Genomic DNA, 17,731 nt, shown 5'->3' with positions numbered 1-17,731 from the left:
TGTCCTCCCTAAGCTCCACTTTCTATATCTATACAATGAAAAGCTTTTATCAGATGACATCTAAGGTCCCTTCCAGTTCTGGATCTGCTTTTCCATGAACTAGAATAATAAAGAAAAGCCTTGATGGAGACAACGTAATAGTATCACATGTAATTTTCCTTTCACCTTTCACCTCAGGTCTTATGTCAAGCCATCAAGCATTTACTAAGCACCCACTATATGACAGGTACTGTGCTAAATTATGAAGGAACTCATGAAAGTTAAAAGTAAATAGTAAAGCAAAAGTCCCTGCTCCTAGGATTTCACAGTTAAATATGAAGACACTAAGAAAATAATCATATACAAACAAATATGTTCAGGATAAATTGAAAATATTAACAATGGGTATCCATTATGTCATTTTTTTCTGCAAAAGTTGAAAAGTTTTGGGACTTTTTTTTTCCTTAAAAAGTGTTCTGTTTAAGAGACTTATTTGTAATCCAGCAAATACAGCTGACATTTTTCAGCTATTGCAACTGAATTTTGCTCTGATTTTTTATGAAGCATATTTTAATTCAAGTGTTAAATGCAGGGAAAGATTTGGGGGGGGGAGACTTGCAGGAGACCTAAACTGTTTGCACAATTAAATGTATGTGTGTGTGTGTTTTTGTGTGTGTGGAAAACAGAGACAGAGACAGAGTCAGCAAGAAATAGAGAGAGGGGTAAAGAAAGAGAAGGAAAGAAACAGAGAGAAAAAAGAGAATGAGAAAAGGACAGATGTAAACATAAGACCAGAGACAAAGAGAGAGATGGATAGAGACAGAAAGAAAGACAAAGACATACAGATACAGAGAGACATAAAGACAGAGGCAGGCAGAAAGACAGACAGAGATACAGAGACAGAGAGAGACAGAGTCAAAAAGAGAGAGAGAAAAAGACAGACACATACAAAAACAGAGATGCCCAAATACAGAGACAGATACAAAAAGAGACAGTCACACACACACACATACACACAGAAACAGAGAGACAGAGGCAGAGAGAGACAGGGGGTATAGGAAGGGGGTAGGAAAAAGGGAGTGAGAGCACTAGCACATCTGGATTTTCTCTCCTAAATTCTTTCCCAAACCTGACATCTCATATTATTCTTATTGAGAAGACAGTCAAGTGTCTTGTTTCTCTTATTACAGCAGTGCTGCTTTTAGAATGAACAAAGAAAGACACTCTTTCCTAGAATTCCACTCCAGAGTTCAAAGAGCCCATTTCCTGAAATGGAGTCGGCTCTAAAAATGGCGAAAGGTTTTATATATACATTATGTGAAATATAGTTGATTCTCTGCTACCTAAGCAGGAAGCCTGAACTTTAAAACAATGATAAACTACTAAGGGAAAAAAAGCACTTATGACAATATTAACTCCCATTCTTTCATCAAACACTTGCAGCTTTTCTTTTCTCCTTGTAATTCCTACTGAATGATTTGCTTTGAGATGCTAGATAAAGAGGTATGGCACAGAGACAGCAGCATCATTATAGCATGAATAATGGAGGCAAATCCCCAAGCTGAAATGTTACCTGGAACTGATCAAATTCACTTATAGCAAGATCCACAACATGGCAAAGTAGAAAAAGACCTGACCTTGGAGTCAGAAGGCTGAATTTCAGATGCTGTCTCTGAGATCATTTGTATGAATTTGGAGAAATGAGTCCTTGGACCATCTGTAAAATTTCCCCATCTATAAAATGGAGATACTGGGCTAGGTAGACCTAACAAGAGCTGGGTCACTCTTTTATAACAACTCTTACTCTCACTCTCCACCAAAAAACAATGTTATTTCATCTTCTCTCTCCTACTTTTATAGTATCTATTGCATTTGATCACTTTTTTCTTTTTTCCATATGAAGGACTTTATTGATTACAAAATCATATCTTGTCATGGCAAAACATTTCGGTTTTGAGAGGACTGCATATGCACACAAATACTTAATAGTATTTTATTTTTTTCAATTACATGTAAATATTTTTTTAATCATTCTTCTTTGTAAGAGTCTGAGTTACTTTTTTTTTTCTCATTTCTTCCCTTTCTCCATCCTGTGAAACATCAATTAATCTGATAAAGACTATGCATGTATTATGCATGAAATATGTATTAAACATATTTTAATATGAGTTATATTGTGAAAGAAGATCCAGAAAAAAAACAGAAAAATCATAAGAAATAAAAAAGTGAAAATGGTCTAATCTGCACATTCAGATTCAATACTTCTTTTGCTGGGTATGGATATATTTTCCTTCATGAGGTTTTTGGATCATTGTGTTGCTGAAAAGAGCAAAGAGTATCAAAGTTGATCATCACAAAATCTTGCTGTCACTGTCCATAATATTCTCCTGGTTTTGCTCATTTCACCCAGCATGAGTTCATGGAAGTCTTCCCAGGTTTTTCTGAAATTTTCTCCCTCACCATTTCTTATCTAACATTACTTTCATATACCACACTTTTTTCAGCTTTCCCCCAATTAGTGGACATCCCATTCATTTCCAGTTCTTTGCCTCCATAAAAAGAACGGCTATAACTATTTTTGTTCCTGCGAGCCCTTTTCCCTTTTGTATGATCTCTTTGGCAACTCTAGGAGCGGCATTGCTAGATCAAAACATTTACAGTTTTATGGTCTTTGGTCATTTTTCTAAGTTGTTCTCAAGAACATTTCCATCAGTTCACAACTCCACCAACAATAAAGTCTCATTATCAAGTACTAATCTCTTTTTTCCATGTATGTAGGAAATGAACATTTAATAAGCAATCTCCATACACTAGAAATTGTGCTCAGCGCCAGCTATAAAATGGCCAAAAAATTGGTTACTGTTCTCTAGTGATTTATATACTACATGAGAGATGTAAATTACACACATAGCAGCAAATGTAAATCTTATAGAAAACAAATATAAAATAATTTATGGGGGCTTGGAAAGAGTACTAATAATTAGACATAAGGATTATTCAAACAGGCCTTGAGTAGGAAATAGCATCTTAATCATGTTTGGAAGGATGTTAACATTTACAAGAACTGTTGGTGGTGGGGAGAATCTCAGGCAGGGGAAGCCTGGGAAAGGCACCAGAAATAACAATATCCTCACATAGCATGAAAAAATTATGAAGATACAATTTTAATATAATCTATATAAAAATAAATTCAGCAGAATTTTAGAAAAGTAAAAGTTTATCCCTCCACCTCCTGCCATTCCCAATTTATTTGTCTAAGGGAGAGAAACAAATCTGGGAACAGCTAAGTAAATTTAAAAATGCATAAGAAGTAACTGCAAATTTACATGAGAGAGAAAGAATTCACAAATGACGGAGATTTGGGAAACCCTCCAAATAAGGAGGATTTTATTGGAGCCCTGACAGGAACAAGGGATAACATACATCATGTTTATGCAGGGCCTGAAGTCTATAAGCATTGCTGTCACAGAAGTCCTCTCAGATAGTTGTGCAATAATCTTTATACCCATTTTAGAGAAGAGGTTAATGAGGCTCAATTACTTGCAAATGATCACACAATAATAAACATTAGTGGAGGAGAAGCAAACTTTGATCATCCAACCTAATATAACCTCTCTACTAATCAGCTAGTTAAGTCATAGAATCAGGAAAACCTGAGGTCAAAGCCATTCTCAGACAATAACTATGTGATCCTGGGAAAGTTGTTTAAACTCTACCTGCCTCAATTTCCTCAATTATATAATGAAGTTAATTATATGACCTCTCCCAGGGCTGTTGTGAACTTCAAAGCACTGAGCATAGTAACTAGCACATAAAAGGCTAGATATTATTGCAGGCAGGTAGGTGCATTTACAGTTAAGAAGACGAGTTCAAATTCAAACATCCTAAACACATATGGCAAGTCACTGCAGGTGAAGCTCATCAACCATAAAAAGGAGATGATAAGAACACCTACCTCAGAGGGATATTGAGAGGAAAACATTAAGTAATATGTGTAACAGTACCTGGCATGTAGTAGGTGTTACATGAATTTTACATAAAATGTTACATAAATCTCTTACTCTTCCCTGCTCATCCTGCCTTCCAGTAATAAAAAAAACTATTTTAAAACAATAAAAAAGCACATTCCTTACATGCTTTTTAAAAAAAATACTATAGTTACTATTTCTAAGCTAAATAAACATACCTTTCAAATGGTTATTTAAGTTCTTATGGATCATGAAATCATAGTTTTAGAGACAAAATGCTATGAGATAGTCTTTCATTTCACCCCCAAACTCACACTTTTATAGCTGAGACTCAGACAGGGTCAGTGACCTGTCCAAATTCACTTAAGAAGTAAGCTGCATGAGTAGTCACGAAACAAAGTCCGTGGAGATCTAATCGAGTATCCTAGCTCTTATGCTCTTGGCCTGTGTGACCCTAGGTGAGTCATATAACACTTTTGGATTTCAGTTGCCTGAAGGTGAAGATCTGGGATTTTGCCTAGATTATTGCTGACATCATTCCCTGTTCTAGCTAGACGATCCTGAGATTTACAATCAAACATACTAGACATGATTCTGATCTTTGGCTTGGAACTATTATTCCTTCTTCCAGATGCTTTGAAAGGCTTAAAACTCAAGGTTGAAAAATCAATGAAAGTTTCTAAAAAATTCTTCTGTCCTTCCTGAAGGGGATGCATTAAGTCTGATCTTGTCATGATGAATAATAGTTCTCTTTGGAAACTGATTCCATACTGGCAGAAGGATGCCCATTAAGGTACAACTATGGAAAAACTCCAGGAGATGGTAAGGGTAAGACTTTAGTAAAACTTTTGATACCACAGGAGTACTTTCCCAACATTCCTTTCAGATGCTCTGTGGAAAAAAAGTGCACTGCTATTACATATGGCCAGCTTAGTGGTATGGGAGGTATTACCTTAACCAAAACCTTTGATCTTCAAATTTCTGTCCCCAAATCAGAGTGCTTTCTGATGGGTATGATATTGATGTCTGACAACTTGAGAGCTTCCCAGTTCTCTGTCCCATTTTTATTGTCTCTTTCTGTTTCTCTCTCTCTCTTTCTCTCTCTCTCTCTCTCTCTCTCTCTCTCTCTCTCTCTCTCTCTCTCTCTCTCTCTCTCTCTCTCTGTCTCTCTCTCAACTACTTTAGATCATCAACTCAAATTGATCAATGTAGTTTATAGAAGAAACATTTTGTGTTTAAAATATGTTGCCACTACAGTAGTAACCAAATTAATTGATCAATAAAATCAATAAAATGTAAATAAATAAGTCAAATTGGTCAATTCTTTTTTCCTGTTAAGTAACAGTCCATTTCCCTTGGGCTTTTTATGTTCTCTGCTATTGCATCTGTATTTTACCTTCCCTTATCAGCACTGTGTCATAGGATATGGAATTTCCTTCAAGGATCAGCTCAGATCTTACCTTCTAGAGAGAGTCTTTCCAGATCAAACTACATTTTGATGTTTTTACTTTTCTCCTACAATCAGTTATCACAAGTATTATCAACTGCTTACATGCTGTGGCTCTCTAATAGAATTCAATGGCCTGGAAGGCAGGTAGCACCTGGTACCACAGCTGGCACAATGTTGGTATATAAACACGAGTGTGTATATGTACGCCTAAATATCCATATATATTTGTAGATATATTCAGATATGTCAATATATGCAAATAAATGATAAAGGGATAGATAGATGATAGACAAAATTCTAAATCAAAACACATTGCACAAAAAATATTTTCTTTACACACTGAAATAAATTAGGCAGCTGGTTATACACAGTGTATGAGACGTTGGATTTGGAGTCCAGAGTAAAAGAGTTCAAATCCAGCTCCAGGTAGCTGTGTGACCTGACAAGTTATTGAAGTTTTGTTTGCCTTTCGCTTCCTCATCTCTAAAAAGAAGATAATCATAATTCATCCTGAATTTCTCTTTTGAGCTTTCCTCCCTAATCAACTACACTTTAAATATCTGAGATCTCCCATAGAGATTTCAGAATTGCACTTCTTCATTTGCATTTATATAGTCTTTTAAATTTAGTAGTTATTTCTATGAATTGGTCTATTTAGGATGATGTATAGATGTGCATCAAAGGCATATGGCAACATTACAGGGCAGATGAATAATTGAATCAGCATGGCCAATCCTGGTATGGCAAATTTCTTCACTATTGCAGGTCACCGTAAATCTGGAATTGTAGTTAAGTTGCCGGGACCTAACTAAGGCTAAAAGAAGTTAAACTGATTGGACAGAGTTACATTGTTACTCAGGACTAGAGGTTGAATTTGAATCCAAGCTTTCCTGATCTGTAGAGTAGCAGTCTATCGGGAGACATTGCTTTCTGTGAAAATTAATATGACAACGTACATCTCTACCCCAAAACACTTAACCCACACAAACAAATTTAATATTATTGTGAACTTTTTTGGTTATTTTTTTTATCACAGTAGGAAATGTCTGGTTAAAAAATGCTTCTGTCAATAAAGAACAGCACTTGCTTTGTAAATTACAGTTATCCAGAACTGTATAAGGACATAAGAAGGGTAAATGATTTTCCCAATATTGTATTCTGTGTATGTGACAGAGGATTTTAACTTCAGATCATCACAAGGCTAGCTCTCTGTCCACTAACCCATGGAAGTCTCCTCCTGCTTTTCTTTCCCTTCCTGTATACACACATATTTCATTCTTTCTCTCCCTCTCTATATACATGTACAGCAGGCAAGAATATGTATATAGATTTCACAACTTTTCATATATAGTTAAGTGTGTGTGAGAGAGAGACATAGAGAAGACAGAGGATGGAGAGACAGGCAGAGAGAGAGATAGAAAAAGAGACAGAGACTCATAGAGACAGACAAACTACATGACTAGGTCCTAACCAACAACACACATAAAGCAATATACTTCACTAATACATTTACATATGCAAACTATGATATCTTATATTTGTGATAATAATGCAAAATCAGATACGGAAGATTCAGAGCACCCTAGAAATTATTATTGATCTTTAACCACCACTCTGTTCTAAGCTAGATTAACTGCAAAATGTTACTTTTAACAAAAGCTACTTTTCTCTATACCTTGAAAAGAGAGGAAGAACTATAACAATAATGAGGTATAATCATCATCTATTATTTTCCTTTTGAGAGCTGGTATTTATGTTCACAGCATCTCCTGAATTCTGATGTCATCCACCACATCAGAAATATAAGGACCATTAAAATAGAGTTGGCTAGGCCTTTTGATCTTTGCACTTCTTTTCCATGTTCTGAGGTCATAGTGATCAGAAATGGAGTCCGCCATGCATCATTACAATTAATGGTTCTCAATTTATGCTGATTTTAAAAGAAATACCTTTTTATGTAGTTTTCTTTCTAGGTGTGTTAAACATGGGAGGAAATTGCAGTGATTTGAAAAATACAATCATTTTTCCCTCACATCAAGCAACCAATCTATAAGGTGACCTGTCTATAGCATGAAAAGCAAATGGTAATGCTCTTGAGTTTAGATGAATATTCGAAATCAAATTCACATTAAATAATATAAAATCAATTGAGCAAAGATTGCTCCTTACAAAGGCAAAAACAACAACAACAACAACAACAATAATAAAGTAGACTGGGGGAATCATCTATAATGGAAAGGAGCTAGCATAAAAAGTGACTAATGGAAAGCTAGGCTGTCTTTTATATTCATTTTAAATTAAAGCCTTCCTTTTAGGAATTCAACCTTTGCAGAACTATATGAGAAAGAGACAAAGAATGAGGAAGAGCCAGGTTAACTGGTGAAGGAGGGAGTAATCATTTCCTCTGGCTATGACTATGGGAATTTTGATTCTTTGATTAACCATCACACTATTACACAAAAAGGACACTACTTGAAGTTATAAATGGAAGGAGGCAGTAGAGTAAAATCCAGAGTCTCTGAGATCCAAATCACCTGGATCTCACCCCGGAGATCCAGGTTCAGATTTGAATTAGCTGTCTGTACTCAATCGAGAATTTTCCTCATCCTTGGTTTTCTCTTATGTAACATGAGGAGATAGAGCTTCAGACTTCTGTGTGACAAGGAGTGAGAGAAATATGTGAGCTGAAAAAGAAGATGATCATATATTTGTTGTGGAAGGCTTTAGACAAGAAAGTAGGTCAGAGTTTAATTAGAGGAAACCAACATTTGAGAAATTTAATTTGAAAAATTAAATAAAAATTAAAGAATACACTTGGATTCTGATTTCATGTTGAAAGATAAATAAGACCAAGGACAATTAAGGATCATATAAAAGGAAAAACAATCAAAGAGGATTTAGAAGGAGAACTTGAAGACGGGGAAGGACAAGTCAAGGAAAATAAGAGAAGGTAAATTGAATACTTACAAGGTAAAGAAAGTGGTAATGGATTGATAGATGGGAGAAATTGACATAACAAGTTAGTATAAGGCTGAAGTGAAAAATCAGTGGGCTATGGGGGTGTTGAGATTAAAGAAAGGAAGTTGAATGGGATTACCAAGTAATAAGAGGTTAAAATTGGCCATAAATTTTTAAGTAGTCATTCTTTGTTGAGGTAGATTAAAATTAGTTTCAATAACATAGATTTTTTTTTCTTTTATGAAGAAGAAAATGAGGTTGAAAATTTTCAATCTGTATGGAAACTAAAAGAGATTGTTCAGTTATTGTTCAGTTTATCTACATCACATGAATTTTCCTTTTATTTTTGCAAGTTTGTATTTCTGCCACATCCAAATGATTACTTCCATATTCCAAGCTTGGCTGGATTCCCTCTTACTTGCCCCTTGAAGAAGGGGCACTGTCCACTAACCCATGGAAGTCTCCTCCTGCTTTTCTTTCCCTTTCTGTATACACACATATTTCATTCTTTCTCTGGACACTATCCTTTAAAGACATTGAAAATTTAGGAAGGAAAATTTTAGATTTAATTGTTTTCAGGAAAATGAAATACTTGTAAAGAAGACAGAAGCAAGATTTCAGAAGAAAGGGGAAAGAAGGTGAGGGTCCTCAGAGGGAATAAAGAACTTTATCTCTGAAGAATGGAAGACTGATGAAGAAAGCTGATGAAGATGGGAAAGCTAGAGGTTCAGAGGAGGGAAAAAAACAAACAAAAACCAAAAAGAAACCACTTTATTTTCTAAAGAATGATAGAGTAGCATAAAAGCTTTTGAGTGAGAATCATCTAGTGAAGTTCAGGGGGAGCAGTGAAGATTAAAAGTAATTAGTTATTTCTTTCACAAAAGAGGCTAAAGGAACTATAATTTGCTCTGATAACAACATGAGAGAAATCTGTTGACTTCCTGGGATATCTGCAGAAAATATAATAGGGAACATTGTAAAATTTATGAAAATATGTAACTACCCAGATTTGAAAGTGCATGTGGGCCTACATAATGCTACTGTAAGGAAATTAAATTGATTTCACAATGATTATGAAATGTTGGAAACATATTGGAAGCCATACTAATAATGTTTTTCCAACTGTTATGCAATGAAATTAAGTGATATAGAAGTGAGAATTGACTTAAAGAATTGAAAATACTGTTAGTTAAGAAGTAAATGTCAGAAAATGGGATTCAGTTATCTAGGCCACAAGCTAAAATAATCTATTCTTCACAAGAGATGGAGTTCACCTAACAGAGACTTATTAAAATGTTGATTTTGAGAGTCTTCCAAAACCAATTAAAAGGATTTGTGAAAGATATTACTCCCTATGTATACTTTTCTAGGATTGTATAATAAAGCACAGCTACAAAAAAAGGAAGTCAATCCCTTGAAGTACCCATAAAATTAAAGAAGGCAAAATCCAAGAAAAGAAACAATAGGAAACTATAAAATCCCAAATGTCTAAGCACAAATGCCTAATGTTTGGGAAACAAAGGAGAAATCAAAACTACTGGCACAAGAGCAAATGAGATCTCAGAGGCATCAATTAGACTTAATAGGTTAAAACACATTCCTGGATGGTGAGGATCCTATATTCCAGAGGGAAAGAAAAAAAAATGTTTCATCAGATCAGGAGTTTGTTAGCTTTTCATATTAAGAAAGTCTATTGGTGAATGACTAAGTCTATTTGGATGAAAGGTAATTGAGGGTAAAATATGAGTTAGTGAAACAAATTGTCAGCCTGCAACGGAGGTAATATATATTAGTTGTGGATGACTTCAAATATCCAAATATCTGTTCTTTGTCAAAAAACCAAGCCAATAATGGTGTCTTAACTTCACTTTCTTATAATTTCTTACTTTAATATGCAGGAAAGTCAATGAAGATTTTTATTTTTGATCTAAAAGAATGTATATTAGTTTACTATTAAAAAAAAACAAAACAAAACAAAACAAAACAGCAAAGAACTGGTTTCTGGGTAAATTGAGGGCAAATTACCACCTCCTAGTTTTTAAAATCTGGACAAATCCTATAATTAAAGAAAATAAATCTCAAAAGATTCAAGTTAAACAAGGTGGGATACCATTGATTCAAATACTTCAATAGAATCTATCAAGGAAGACACATGGCCAAGAACAGAATTCTTAATGTCAAATGTCAACAGAAACATTTCAATTGAGGAAAGGGGAAAAAATGGGTATATAAGGAACTCACTATCCAGTTCGGATGTTAAAAAAATACTAAATAAAAATACGGAATATAAAATCAAAGTTAAGGAACAGAGTATGAATTTAAGATCATTATGCAATGCTATATTTAATAAAGTCATGTTACTTAATCCACATAAAATGATTATTAGAATTGAAGATCAGTGATGGTATTATTGCTGAGCTACTTTGAATGATAGATGAAATATCATGGCAAAAAAGTTTAATTCCCATGATGAGAAAAGTCATTATTTTCTCTATTTACAAAAAAAAGCATTCAAATATATTTTGTAAATGATAGACTGCTGAAAATCACTTTAATTCCTGAAGAAATTCTACAACAGATGCCCAAGATGATATTTGTGAAAATTATAAAAATGGAATTCATCAATATAAAGAGTCATCATAGATTCATTAAGAACATATAAAACTAACTAGACTTTTTTTTTCTCACAAGATAACTGAGCTAGTAGATTAAGCAAATGCTAAGGATTTATCTAAATATATTAAATTGTTTGATCAGATATCTTCTATATTTCTTGTGGAGACCATGGAGAAATGTGGAATTGATATGTGTGGACTAAATGGAAATGTGGAATAAAATCAAGGAGATGTAAAATAACAAAACAAAATAAAACATACACTACCACTAACAACAATGGTTTGATTGTCAATCTAAAGGACTAGTAAATAGTATGATTTCAACTTGTCACATCTCCATTAGAGGTTTCTAGAAACCTGATCTTAGACTTTTAAACTTTTTTTTTAAGTGAGGTGTTGTATAAGGCATAACCTTCATGTACATAAAACTTCCACTTTCCAAATCCATGCTAATATTTGGATTGCTAGATTAAAAACCTAAAATTCCTAAAGGAATACATAAATGAATTATAAATGAATAAACAAACATATGAATGAATTAGTGAATAGATCAAAGAAATCTTGGTTTAATGACGCTTCTAGTAAAGATATATTGAAAGTCTGAATGTTTTGGTACAAAAATTCTATTTTATAAATATATGATGGGGGGCATAGTTTTTTTTTTCTTTTGAAAAAAGATGGTGTTTTTAGTGGGATATGGTAGCCAAACAAATGATATAGTACTAAGGTTCATTAAGAGAAGCATTGCTTTCAGAGATAGAAAGATGATCTTCCTATTTTCTTCCTTTTTTAGATCTTGTCATTAGAACTTTCTTCATTCTGGACACTATCCTTTAAAGACATTGAAAATCTGGAAACTGGAGAATGGACAGAGAAGAGCAGTGAGGATGGAAGAAAATAAACCAAAAAACAAAAACAAAAATCTTTGAATTCATGACATAGAACTGATGAAAGGAACTAGGGATGCTCAGCAGGGTGAAAGGAAGATTCTAGTATTTCAAAGGTTATATGGATGAAAAATTAAAGCACCTTTTAGTAACTCAAAGGAAGAGATAATAAATCAGGACTAATAGTTTTCACTACTTGAAATCTCTTATTTCCTTCAAAAATTGTTTCAGGTCATATTCTATATGAGATTTTCTAAATCATCATATCTTCCTGCTCCACTCCTATTCATTTGTATATATCTATAAATCTCTTTATACATATAGTTATATCTCTAACTATGGTTATACCTTTATCTATATATATAGCTTATATATTTAATTTGCATGTGTTTCTCTCTGTGTGTATATATATATATATATACACATATGTATACCATATACATTTAAATGTATTTACATATGAGTACATATTTACATATGAGAGCATATTTATCTAATTCATATATATCTATATACACATATATTAATACATGGAATATATGAAATAAAGAGCTTATCTAAATCAGGATGCTTTATATTCAAGTCTGATACATATTGTTTATATATTTTGTGGTTAGGCAACTCTAATAGTATAATTTGTGTACCAGTTATAGAACCAAAATACTTGGTAAAGTTACTTACTAGCAGCTCTTTCTACTTCTGTAATCACAATTTCTATAATACCAAAATTATGTGTATAATTAAGCACATGATATATTTGTTGTTTTGTCAACTGCTAATTGTCCTGCCTTGAGAAGGGAGATAGTTTAATTCTTGTCTTTGCATCTACAGGATTTCATAAGTGGTTAATAAATAAATTACTTGCCTGCTGGTTAGAAGTGCGACCAATTAGTCACTGGGATCCTTCAAATTCTTAGATTTATTTTGTAACATTATAAAAATAAAAGTAAACTATGCCCATGTTGGGGGAAAAATCAAAACAGAACAAAAAAGTGACTTTCCAACAATTAGAGAGAGTAAAAAAGGAGATGGGCTACCTTGAGAAGTGGGAGATTCCCCATGTTTAGACGTCTTCCCACAAAGAGTGAAAAATCATTTGTTGGAAGTATAATAGATTTTTAGGAATGGGTCAGTTGAGATGACTGTTGGGAATCTTACCAAACTTTCTCCTAGATTCCAAGATAACTTTGATAACTTTGAAAAGGACAGTACTAATGCCATTGGTATCCAAATTAAACTCATCTTCTTAAAACCCTGTTCTAAAATGTTGCTGCAAAATGTGCTTGATGCCTGTTTTCTGCACCCTCTCCCCCCAAAAAAAAATAATTCTACCTTTGAATATACCTTTATTTCTCCTATCTACTTTACATCTTGAGTATATCCCTCATATAAACTGACATCAAATATCTATCAGACAAATTCTATCTACATGTAAATAAATGAAAGTCAAGAGATGGCAGATAAAATTACCCTGAAACACTCCAGAGTTCAAAATAGACAAGATTAGTTGGTAAATTTGGATGCTTTTGATTTAAATTCTCTTTTATCTGTGGATCAATTGAAATCTGTTGGGCTTAGTCTATCTTAACTATCAAAGAGCAACTTCATCTTTGTGCTTCAGGATCCCAGGCTTGACTGAAAAGATGGCATGGGCTCCTATTGAAATCCAAGCTGGTTGCATAAAGGGAGAGGTTGCACTTACCCAGAGCTTTCTCAGTGGCTGCACACAAGTGGTTGGGCTGAGTGAGCTTGCTTCTACTCCAAGGCCCTGCTAAGTTCTGCTGCTCAGGGTGAAATGGGGAATTGCCTGAGCTCTTCAAAAGATGCAGCTTCCTTCTCCATGGGCAGCTCTCAGTCTACCCATGATATATCAATTAAAAGGGATATTGGGAAAATTTTATGATGTGCTATGAGAACTCATAACATTTTATGGCCTAAAAAATCAAACACTATTCAGAAAGTGAAAGGGGGAGAGAGAGAGATAGGTGTGTGTGTGTGTGTGTGTGTGTGTGTGTGTGTGTGTGTGTATGTGTGTGTGTGTGTGTGTGTATACAGATTTATGGAGAAAGAGATAGAGCCAAAGAGAGACAGAGACAAAGAGGAGTGGATACCCAAAGAGGTAGAGAGAGGAAGAGAGAGAGAAGAGACAGGAGACAGATAGAGATGGAGACAGAGAGAGAGAGAGAGAGAGAGAGAGAGAGAGAGAGAGAGAGAGAGAGAGAGAGAGAGAGAGAGAGAGAGAGAGAAAGGCAAAGGGAGTTAGAGGGAGAGGAAGAGGCAAGGAAAGGAGAGGAGTGGAGAACAGTACTGCTGCTTAACTGGCCAGTTCCAGTTGTATTCCCAGTGGGGCAGCTCTTGGTACTGCTCCCACAGGTTATTTGATTCTAGTTCTAGAAGAAGACTATGACATCACAGAGGAGATGCAGTGACATGCAAATGAGTTGGATTTCAATGAAGGAGAGTTGTACAAAGTCACTAGTCTCATATTCCCCTTTGGAGCATTTTTTTCTTGAGGACCTTGCCTTAAATCCAAATCACTCTAGCTCTCTCAGAATAAAAGAAGCATGAATGGGGAAGATAAAGTTCAATTCAATTAATGGAATTCTTAATAGTGGACTTTACAGTAACAAGAAACATTTTGGAAGCAGGGAACACTCAAATTATGGCCACAAGACAACTCAGGTAACAGCTAGACAACTAACATTCAAGCTCTGGCTTTGCCAATAATTACCTCTATATCTTAATTACCTCTTTACCTTTCTGAGCCTCAATTTTCTCATCTGTAAAAGGAAGATAACAACAGGTATTTAATGTGTCTCAGATATAGTGCAAAAACAGTAATTCGTAAAGAAATTTTCCGTTTTTTAAACTGTAAACCCATCATCAACCAAATAGAGAGAGCTTTCTTCAGGATCTGAAATGTTTAAGGAGCTGTCTTTGGTAACTGATGTTTAATCCTGTACAGGGCAGATGATATAATATTCTTTGATGGTCTTCAGGAAAAGTCCAGATCTCCATGAAGAGCAAAATAACCCTCTAGTTAATTGAGTACACACTAGTAACTCCCTAGGAAGGGACGGTTTTTAGCTCATTTTTTTTACAAAGCACATTTAATTGAAACTTTCTTTTGTACTTTAAGGAAGATATGGTCTTCATTTTGTCAAAGCAACCGATCAAGCCAAGCAGAAGGATCCTACTCCTTCCTAGACCACAGGTCCTGCCTTCTGTGCAACTATCATTTCTGTTACAGAAGGAAGGACTGGAAGGGACCTTAAAGGGCATCTAAGTACAATCCCCTAATTTTATAGAGGAGGAAATTGAGTCCTAGAGAGCTTCATTCCCCAATTTCACAGATAAGGAGGATTTAGCAATAATAGCCTACTTCATCAAACCTCTCATAGAACTAAGGAGCTCTCTAAGACCTATTGCAATTAAAGATCTGACCTGCACTGATAGAAGGGATTTCAGAGTGCCCCAATATCAATGAAATAACAGGGGAGGCAAATGAGAGATCAGTAGTTAGCGCTGTGGGCCTAGACTCAAGACCTGGATTCAAAACTAATTTCAGATATTTACTAGGTATATGATTTTTGGCACATTATTTAACCCCTGTTGGTTAACCATTTCCCTATCTATAAGCTAGTTATAACAAAAATGATGATCTAACAGGTTGTTCTGAGAATCAAAAGATATATTTATAAAAGTTTTTAACAGTTTCTGGAACATACCATAATCCTTCTACTTAATTTGCAAAGTACTTGACTTACATTATCTCATTTGTATGAGAAAGCTCTAGGAGGTAGGAGCTATTGGTATCCCAATTTTTAACAACTGAGGAAACTAAGTCTTGAAAGAAATTAGGTCACCCTTATTTAGTGTTTGAGCCTGAATTTGAACTTAGGTCTCCAAGTCCCTTATGTTTTTCACTGCACCATTATAATGGAGCATTAAGAAGTATTAAAAAAAATTATTTTGGCAAGCACTAGCAATGGGATCCTCCTGTGGGATGGATTCTTTTTTATCGGAACTTTGAAGGTACCTAAGAATTCTATGAGTCAGTTTAATTGATATGCAAAAAACCTTCATTCATTTGACAAACAAACCATCAGAAAATTTAAATAATCCAACTTTCTTTCAAAGTATTTACTTTAGAATATGACTTGACATTTTTAAGAAAAGAATTATCTAAGCTTTAGACAATGGGGGGAAGTCTATTGCTTACTATAGATTTAGAGTTAGTGAATGGTATTCCTTCTAATTCTTGCTCTAATGAATTACAGAACAACTCCAGGAAAGCCTCTCTTTGGATCCAGGTTGTATGGTGGCTGCCAATCCTGACTGGAACTCCTTGAATGGCATCAATCTAACATTCTGGAGGCCTTCCCATGAATCTCTTCACAATGAATGGTCAGGTAGGATTTTTACTGAGGTCTTCAGACTCCAGAGTCAATGCTTTTTCCACTCTCCTAGAAAAATCCATTCCAAGGATAATAAAAAGAAAGTATAAAAAATGCAGAGGAGAAAAAGAACTGAGTTAAAAAGAGACATTTTTGCTATGGTTTAAATTGTTTTAAGTATGTGATAAAGCTGGAAAAGCACATCAGAGCCAGAATGCTCACTTAAAACTTAAGTTACTGAAAACAAACTATTCAGTGACAGAATTCAAATGTTTGAAAGTATAATTTATAAAATGTGTGATTTTTCTGTTATCAGTCTTTTCTTTCCCAGGTTTTTAAAAATATCTAATTCACAGTCTGAATCTTAAAGTCACAATAAACCTCAGAGAGCTTTAAGCCTATCTTTTTCTCTTTATAAGGGCAATCAAGAACCAGAGAGACCAATTGAGATATCATCCTGTTAATGAAATTGTCTTTGATCACCACCACCCCAATGAAGCTAGCTGTTTTCCATTTTCTATGAGGAGCATCAGGCATATTTAAGAAAGATGAGTGCTTCTGGGGCTGCTTTCCACCTTTGTGTCCACATGATCTACCTAATTTCTTATCCCTGGCTCCAAAAAACTGTAACCTGCATAGTAAACCATTTTCACAGACCAGCTAAACCAGATTCAGGGGAACTACAGGAAGTTAAGAGGAATGAATACCCCAAGCATGTGAAGACTTCTCCTGGTGGAATGGGAGGGCTTTGTCCCAACAGTCACAAAGGCAGGCAAAATGTGTTCTGTGAGCACTGAGAGCTTGGCCAGACATCCACTGAAGATCACCTATTGAATCTTGAGCCAGCACCAGTAATCTTGACTCTCTCCTGCCATTAGACTATGATGACTGAGGGAATAAAGCTAATAATAAAAGTTCATGCAACTCTGTCTCACTTAAATCTAATTTATTCATGAATCAAAAGATATTGCCATGTCATTTTTACCATTTTCCCCCTCAAAGCACTATGGGAATGGGCTAGTGAGGAAGCAACAAGTGCACATACACCAGGAGCTATGGTCACGTGGTCTAGGCCATAGGATTGCTTTCCCCCTGGAAGCAGCAGTAGGATTTGACAGCCTCTTGAAAGGCTGAACAGCTTTTTAAGGATCACACTGCTCCTGGTGTGGGAAAGGTGCGATAGAAGGTGTCCTAAAGATAGTCTGTTTACCTATCACTGGATTATGGTAGGCCAGGATCCTGATGGGGGAACCCTGAAACTGTCCTTGACTTTTGGGGTGAGCCCTGAAACTCTCCTGACAGGGACCCACCCTGGGGGCAGTTAAGTGGCTTCATTAAGTTTGGCCCAACACCATTCCCTACCTAGCTCAAAGTTAAGTGGTCTCATTTAGCTGGAGATCTGGACCTGTTCCACTGAGTGACTGGTTGCATCTTCTATTGAGTCGAAAATTAGTCCAGGACCACTCCCTACTTAGTT

At 35.1% G+C, this 17,731-nt stretch overlaps 1 protein-coding gene and 1 long non-coding RNA gene across 2 annotated transcripts in view; one reads left to right on the top strand and one right to left on the bottom strand.

Moving 5' to 3' along the window:
* Window positions 1–17,731, bottom strand: part of PCDH15 (protocadherin related 15) — a 2,229,510-nt gene that overhangs the window by 2,051,744 nt on the left and 160,035 nt on the right. The gene's annotated exons all lie outside the window — the stretch shown is intronic.
* Window positions 14,453–16,753, top strand: LOC141553845 (uncharacterized). Its single transcript, XR_012485684.1, has 3 exons — window positions 14,453–14,539; window positions 16,138–16,269; window positions 16,674–16,753. It is a non-coding gene; the product is annotated as an uncharacterized LOC141553845 (long non-coding RNA).

This window comes from Sminthopsis crassicaudata, chromosome 2, assembly GCF_048593235.1.
Source record: "Sminthopsis crassicaudata isolate SCR6 chromosome 2, ASM4859323v1, whole genome shotgun sequence".
Taxonomy (NCBI): Eukaryota; Metazoa; Chordata; class Mammalia; order Dasyuromorphia; family Dasyuridae; genus Sminthopsis; species Sminthopsis crassicaudata.
Note: the sequence above shows the minus strand (reverse complement) of the source record. Positions and strands in the feature narration are given on the sequence as shown.